The sequence below is a fragment of the Protomyctophum parallelum genome, assembly GCF_964188405.1.
Source record: "Protomyctophum parallelum genome assembly, chromosome: 1".
In the NCBI taxonomy this organism is placed as follows: Eukaryota; Metazoa; Chordata; class Actinopteri; order Myctophiformes; family Myctophidae; genus Protomyctophum; species Protomyctophum parallelum.
In genome coordinates, this window is record NC_139697.1 from 106,904,582 (window position 1) to 106,913,863 (window position 9,282).

Sequence of the window (9,282 nt, forward strand, 5' to 3'; positions counted from 1 at the left end):
AAGAGAAGCTCAGTCTTGTCTGGGTTCAGCTTGAGATGGTTGGAGGACATCCACTGTGAGATGTCAGCCAGGCATGCAGTGATGCGCTCTTCCACCTGAGTGGTAGAGGGGGGGAAGGATAGGAACAGTTGTGTGTCATCGGCGTAGCAGTGATAGGATATATTGTGAGCAGAGATGATAGTGCCAAGGGATTTAGTGTACAGTGAGAAAAGGAGGGGACCAAGTACAGATCCCTGTGGGACCCCAGTTTGGAGGGTTCGGGGGGATGATAACAGACCTTTCCAGGAAACCTGGTAGGTCCGGTCGGTGAGGTAGGAGGAGAACCACTTTAGTGCCGTTCCACCGATGCCTAGCTCCGCTAGGGTGTCTAGGAGCAGCTGGTGGTTCACTGTGTCAAATGCTGCTGATAGGTCTAGGAGAATCAGTACTGCAGAGTGGGAAGCAGCTTGGGCAGCATGTAGTGCTTCTGTGACTGCCAGCAGGGCAGTTTCTGTGGAGTGGGCCTTCTTGAATCCGGACTGGTTGGGATCCAGCAGGTTGTTCTGTGAGAGATGGAGAGAGAGCTGGTTGGAGACGACACGTTCAATGGTTTTAGAAATAAATGAAAGGAGTGATACCGGTCTGTAGTTCTTGACATCTGAAGGGTCAAGGGTTGGTTTTTTGAGGAGTGGTGTTACTCTGGCTGACTTGAGGGCAGATGGGACGCAGCCTGAGGTTATTGAGGTGTTTATGATGGAGGTGATGAAGGGGAGCAGATCAGGTGTGATGGTTTGGAAGATTGGAGACGGGACAGGGTCAAGAGGACAAGTGGTAGGTCTAGAGGATGTTACTAGTTGTACGACCTCGTCTGGGGAAAGAGGAGAGAAGGAGGACATGCATGGTATGTTGGGGTTGGTGTTGGTTGAGTCAGATGCCACTTTATGTGGGAGGGGAGGAAAGGAGCTGCTGATATCATCAACCTTCTTCTCGAAGTAGTTGACAAAAACATCAGCAGTGAGGGATGAAGGTTGAGTGGGGGGAGGGGGTTTAAGGAGGGAGGTGAAAGTGGAGAAGAGCTTCCTTGGGTTAGAAGTACAGGATTGGATTTTGGTGTGGTAGAAAGAGGTTTTAGCAGTGGTTAGTGAGTGGGCAAAGGCAGAGAGGAGTGAGTGAAAGTGTGAAAGGTCATCTGGTAGCTTCGTCTTGTGCCACTTTCTTTCGGCTGCCCTTAGAGGTGTTCGTTCAGATCTGAGAGTTTCAGATAGCCAGGGAGCCGGTGGACATGAGCGAGCTGGCCTGGATGAGAGCGGGCAGTGTTGGTCGAATGCAGATGAGATAGAGGAGAGAAAGGATGAGGTTGCAGTGTCAGGTGAGAGGGAGAGGAAGGACTCCAGGGAGGGTAGAGAGGAGAGAATAGAGGATGAGAGGGAGGAGGGGTTTAGGGACTTGAGATTGCGTCGGGAGGTGACGTTCGGAGGGTTAATAGGTTTAGGCGGGAGGGTGGAGAGAGAGAGGGAGAAGGTTATGAAGTGGTGGTCAGACCTAGTTAGGGGGGTAACAGAGAGTGTGGAGGGAGAGCAGGCTCTGGAGAACACAAGGTCCAAAACATTACCAGCCTTGTGAGTGGGAGGGGAGGGAGATGGGGAGAGGTCAAATGAGGCCAGAAGGGATGTAACGGGAAGATATTTCTCTGCGGTAGGAAGGTTGAAGTCACCCAGTAGAATCAGAGGGGTGCCATCTTCCGGAAACGAGCTGATCAGAGAGTCTAGTTCTTCCAGGAAGTTCCCGAGAGTTCCTGGAGGGCGATACAGCACAATGAGGATGAGGGGGACTGGCTGTGATATTGAGATAGCATGAAATTCACATGTGGACAGAGAAAGGTGAGAGAGATTTAAGACACGGAAATTCCATTTGGGGGATGTTAGTAGCCCAGTACCACCCCCTTTACCTGTTTGGCGAGGGGTGTGGGTGCCCTCTGCCCTCTGCCCTCTGCCCTCTGCCCTCACTGGGCCGCGTTCACACAGTCACTGCCCTCTGCCCTCTGCCCTCTGCCCTCACTGGGCCGCGTTCACACAGTCACTGCCCTCTGCCCTCTGCCCTCACTGGGCCGCGTTCACACAGTCACTGCCCTCTGCCCTCACTGGGCCGCGTTCACACAGTCACTGCCCTCTGCCCTCACTGGGCCGCGTTCACACAGTCAGGACACCCGTCTGTCTGAATACAGCTCTGATGGATGTGTTCACACAGTCAGGACACCCGTCTGTCTGAATACAGCTCTGATGGATGTGTTCACACAGTCAGGACACCCGTCTGGTGTCTGAATACAGCTCTGATACCATACCATACCATACCATCTTTATTTATATAGCACATTTTAAAACAACAACGTTGTACCAAAGTGCTTTACAGTAAAACATTAAAAAACAACTTCAACATTAAAAAACAACTTCATTTAAAAACACAAAACAACCACAAACAACATGCACAGTGTCACGTTAAACATCAAACATCTCATACTGTGCTTGGAAAAGCCAAGGAATAAAGGTAAGTCTTGAGGCGTGACTTAAACACCTGGAGGGTGGGGGCTTGTCTTGTGTGCAGAGAAAGCTCATTCCAGAGCTTGGGAGCTGCCACTGCAAAAGCTCGATAACCTCTGAGCTTCAGCTTGGTTTTAGGAACCACCAGGAGAAGCTGGTCAGAGGACCTGAGCGTCCGTGTCGGAGCATAGGGTTTCAGCAGTTCAGATAAATAAATAGGTGCCAAACCATTTAGACACTTAAAGACAAAGAGCAATACTTTGAAGTCAATCCTGTATCGCACAGGAAGCCAGTGGAGGGAGGCTAGTACAGGGCTGATGTGGTCTCGCTTACGTGTGCCTGTAAGTAACCTAGCAGCTGCATTCTGGACTAGCTGTAATCGAGATATGGAAACCTGGTTTACTCCAATATACAGGGCATTACAGTAGTCAAGGAGGGAAGTCATGAAAGCATGAATTACAGTTTCAAACACAGAGCGGGATAGACAAGACTTAACCTTAGATAGCCTCCTAAGCTGGAAGAAGCTCTTTCTTACTACTTAATTTATTTGTTTGTCCATCTTTAGGTCAGAGTCGATTTTGAAACCTAGATTGGTGGCAGTAGGCTTCAAGAAGGGCTCAAGGGGGCCTAAAACACCAGGAGGGGACACATGTGCTTGTGTCGGCCCAAACACCATAACTTCAGTTTTGCTGTCATTGAAGTTTAGGAAGTTTAAAGCCAGCCATGCTTTTACATCCTCGAGGCAAGCAAGGAGTGGTTTCAAAGAGTCAGGATTGTTACGCTTTAGAGGCAAATAAATTTGGCTGTCATCAGCGTAACAATGGAAAGAAACACCGTGTTTCCGAAAAATGGATCCTAGGGGGAGCAGATACAACATGAACAGAATTGGTCCAAGAATAGAGCCCTGTGGCACTCCACAATGGAGGGATGCTGTGGTGGATGTGGCATCCCCTAGGGTGACACGGAAACTTCTCCCTGACAAGTAAGATCTAAAGAACTCTAGTGCTGGCCCTTTAATGCCAACCCAGTGCTCCAAACGAGAGAGCAAGATACTGTAATCTACAGTGTCAAATGCCGCGGTAAGATCCAAGAGCACCAGAATGAGAGAGTCACCAGAATCAGTAGCCAAAAATATGTCATTAAAGATTCTTAACAGTGCAGTCTCGGTGCTGTGGAGGGCTTTGTACCCGGACTGGAACACTTCCAGAATGCCATGTGTGTTCAAATGGGGCATCAGTTGGGCCAGGGCACATTTTTCCAAAACTTTGGAATTAAATGGGAGCTTGGAAATAGGCCGAAAGTTGGATAGGACAGAAGGGTCAAGATTGTGCTTTTTAAGCAGCGGCTGTACCACAGCATGTTTAAAAACAGCTGGTACATCACCTGCCAGGCACTGGTTTATGATCAATAGGAGATCCGGCCCTGTAGCACCACTGGTCTCTTTAGCCAGCCGAGGGGGAAGGATGTCTAAGGGGGAGCCAGTCGGTTTTATTTGGGAAATAATTTCCTCTAGCTGAATAAGAGACACAGGCTCAAAGTGGCTCAAAATGGCGGGGCAGATGACAGCAGTTGACGGGTCATGCGTCGGAGTAGGGATGCTAGCCCTAATGTTAGCTACTTTTTCCATAAAAAACGTTAAAAAGAGCTCACATCTTTCAGGGGAAGCATCTAGACAGACAGGCTGGGGGACTTCAAGAATGTCGTTTAAAGTTTTAAATAAAATCTGAGGTTTGTGACAGTTTGTCACAATGATATCTGAAAAATATTTCATTTTTTCAGATTTGACAATTAGCTGGTATTTACGCCAACTATCACGCAAAATGTCAAACGACACCGTTAGCTTATCTTTTTTCCACTGACGTTCAGCTCGCCTGCATTCTTTTCGGACCTTCCGTGTGCTGTCATTCAACCAGGGCTCAGTTTTAGGTTTAGCTCGCCTGGTTTTAATGGGAGCAACAGTATCAAGGGCTTTATGACAGATGGAATCAAAGCGAGCGGTTAGCTCATCTGTGGTCATACACACAAGGCTGGCTGGGCTTGGTACTGTTGCACTAGTGAAGGCAGACGAGAAACGGGCGGCAGTGGAAGAGGTAAGTATACGGCATCTAATAGCTGGTGCAGCTTGTTTAACAGTGTGACATGGGAGTGACATATCAAACAACACAGGCATATGGTCAGAGAAGAAAGCACCACATATTTCAACATTTGAAACAGGTAAACCATATGAGAGGACCAAGTCCAATGTGTGCCCGTGCTCTTGTGTGGGACCAGACACAGACTGCACAAGATCAAAGGAACTTATGAGACTTAAGAATTCACTAGCCATTGGCTTAGAGGGACAGCACACGTGTATATTTACATCACCCAGAATTAAAGCATGATTATACTTCGGCATTATTTCAGCCAGAAAGTCTGAGAAATCGGGGATGAAGTGCTTGTTGTATTTTGGCGGTCTGTATATTACAGCGTACAGTACAGGAGGAGAGCGACCCAGCTCAAACATGTTCAGCTCGAAACTGGAGAATGAGAGCGGTGACAGCTGTTTACAGTAAAAGTTTTGTTTGAAAACTGTCGCAATTCCACCTCCCCTGCCAGTCGTTCGTGGAGCGCTGAAATACGCACAGCCAGGCGGCAGAAGTTCGGAAAAAGTGGTTGACTCACCGGCTCTCTCCCAAGTCTCGGTGATTGACAGAAAGTCAAGCTGACGTGTGACGAAGAAATCATTCAGGATAAACGTTTTGTTTGTTAGCGACCTAGCATTCACCAGGGCGATCCTTGCTGGAGGCGGGGCAGTGCTTCGTTCAGTCCCGGTCGCGGGAGCCCGGGCGAGAGGTCGAAGGCAGCGGTGGTTCACTCCTCGTCTGCGGAGGTGGGGAGAGCAGCGACGGTTCGAGAAATCCTTATCCACGTCAGTGACAGGCACCAGCCAGGTGCCGATAGGCTCGAGAGAGCGACGGGAGACAGAGTAGAGACAGGTCGATCCATTTCCAACCAGGGTAGATGCAGAGAAATGCACCAGGGTGGCTTTCAGCCTCACCAGTTGGCCGCTGCGTTTACCACGGGACCGGGTCTTGTGCCGTTTCCGACGGGGGAGAGGAGCGCACAAGTGAGCAGGTATACCCGCGAGCAGCGGTGGCAGAGGAAACGTTTTCTGTCTCGGAAACTGAGTCAAATTTTCGCTGGCAAGGCGAATATCCAGCAGGGCTTGGCGATCATAAGCCAGTAGAGAGTTGACATTTTCTGTGACAACTGATAAAACAAGCACAAACACAACCAGAACAGACAGCGGCAGACGGACGACCACAAACACAGGCGCCATCAGGCGCCATCACTTCCGCTGGATGGATGTGTTCACACAGTCAGGACACCCGTCTGTCTGAATACAGCTCTGATGGATGTGTTCACACAGTCAGGACACCCGTCTGTCTGAATACAGCTCTGATGGATGTGTTCACACAGTCAGGACACCCGTCTGGTGTAAAATACAGCTCTGATGGATGTGTTCACACAGTCAGGACACCCGTCTGGTGTAAAATACAGCTCTGATGGATGTGTTCACACAGTCAGGACACCCGTCTGTCTGAATACAGCTCTGATGGATGTGTTCACACAGTCAGGACACCCGTCTGTCTGAATACAGCTCTGATGGATGTGTTCACACAGTCAGGACACCCGTCTGTCTGAATACAGCTCTGATGGATGTGTTCACACAGTCAGGACACCCGTCTGTCTGAATACAGCTCTGATGGATGTGTTCACACAGTCAGGACACCCGTCTGTCTGAATACAGCTCTGATGGATGTGTTCACACAGTCAGGACACCTGTCTGCTGTCTGAATACAGCTCTGATGGATGTGTTCACACAGTCAGGACACCCGTCTGGTGTAAAATACAGCTCTGATGGATGTGTTCACACAGTCAGGACACCCGTCTGCTGTCTGAATACAGCTCTGATGGATGTGTTCACACAGTCAGGACACCTGTCTGCTGTCTGAATACAGCTCTGATGGATGTGTTCACACAGTCAGGACACCCGTCTGGTGTAAAATACAGCTCTGATGGATGTGTTCACACAGTCAGGACACCCGTCTGCTGTCTGAATACAGCTCTGATGGATGTGTTCTGCCCCTCAAACAATAATCACACTTCTGTGAAGTGAGGTGTACTCTTTATCATCATACATCACATTCCACACAATCAAATCATCACAAATGTCATTCCGGCCAATCACCTTTGGCGTCTTCACCTTCCTGCCCTATAGCCCCTCCCCTAGCCCCTCCCCTAGCCCGTCCTATGTACAGGTTGGTATTTAGTTCAATGTTCGTTTTGTAAACGCCATTGACAATGAAGGGAACGTTTACTTCATAAAGTCTTAACCGGCCACACACGAGTCTTAACCGGCCACACACAAGTCTTAACCGGCCACACATGAGTCTTAACCGGCCACACACGAGTCTTAACCGGCCACGCATGAGTCTTAACCGGCCACACATGTGTCTTAACCGGCCACACATGAGTCTTAACCGGCCACACATGAGTCTTAACCGGCCACACATGTGTCTTAACCGGCCACACATGTGTCTTAACCGGCCACACATGAGTCTTAACTGGCCACACATGAGTCTTAACCGGCCATGCATGTTTCTTAACCGGCCACACAACCGGCCGCACATGAGTCTTAACCGGCCGCACATGTGTCTTAACCGGCCACGCATGTGTCTTAACCGGCCACACATGTGTCTTAACCGGCCACACATGAGTCTTAACCGGCCGCACATGTGTCTTAACCGGCCGCACATGTGTCTTAACTGGCCACGCATGAGTCTTAACCGGCCACACATGAGTCTTAACCGGCCACACATGAGTCTTAACCGGCCACACATGAGTCTTAACCGGCCACACATGAGTCTTAACCGGCCACACATGAGTCTTAACCGGCCACACATGAGTCTTAACCGGCCACACATGAGTCTTAACTGGCCACACATGAGTCTTAACAGGCCACACATGAGTCTCAACCGGCCACACATGAGTCTTAACCGGCCACACATGAGTCTTAACCGGCCACACATGAGTCTTAACCGGCCACACATGAGTCTTAACCGGCCACACATGAGTCTTAACCGGTCACACATTACGTCATACTGTCTCTTTATTGATAACGTGCCTCATCAAGTCATCTAAATGCCTGCTTCCCCAGTCCTTCCTTCCCCAGTTCTGATCTTCTGCACCTTTTCCACCATCTGTTAATACATACAACACACACTACACCATCTGTTAATACATACAACACACACTACACCATCTGTTAATACATACAACACACACTACACCATCTGTTAATACATACAACACACACTACACCATCTGTTAATACATACAACACACACTACACCATCTGTTAATACATACAACACACACTACACCATCTGTTAATACATACAACACACACTACACCATCTGTTACTACATACAACACACACTACACCATCTGTTACTACATACAACACACACTACACCATCTGTTAATACATACAACACACACTACACCATCTGTTAATACATACAACACACACTACACCATCTGTTACTACATACAACACACACTACACCATCTGTTAATACATACAACACACACTACACCATCTGTTAATACATACAACACACACTACACCATCTGTTACTACATACAACACACACTACACCATCTGTTACTACATACAACACACACTACACCATCTGTTAATACATACAACACACACTACACCATCTGTTAATACATACAACACACACTACACCATCTGTTACTACATACAACACACACTACACCATCTGTTAATACATACAACACACACTACACCATCTGTTAATACATACAACACACACTACACCATCTGTTAATACATACAACACACACTACACCATCTGTTACTACATACAACACACACTACACCATCTGTTACTACATACAACACACACTACACCATCTGTTACTACATACAACACACACTACACCATCTGTTAATACATACAACACACACTACACCATCTGTTACTACATACAACACACACTACACCATCTGTTACTACATACAACACACACTACACCATCTGTTAATACATACAACACACACTACACCATCTGTTACTACATACAACACACACTACACCATCTGTTACTACATACAACACACACTACACCATCTGTTAATACATACAACACACACTACACCATCTGTTAATACATACAACACACACTACACCATCTGTTAATACATACAACACACACTACACCATCTGTTAATACATACAACACACACTACACCATCTGTTAATACATACAACACACACTACACCATCTGTTAATACATACAACACACACTACACCATCTGTTAATACATACAACACACACTACACCATCTGTTACTACATACAACACACACTACACCATCTGTTACTACATACAACACACACTACACCATCTGTTACTACATACAACACACACTACACCATCTGTTAATACATACAACACACACTACACCATCTGTTAATACATACAACACACACTACACCATCTGTTACTACATACAACACACACTACACCATCTGTTAATACATACAACACACACTACACCATCTGTTAATACATACAACACACACTACACCATCTGTTAATACATACAACACACACTACACCATCTGTTACTACATACAACACACACTACACCATCTGTTACTACATACAACACACACTACACCATCTGT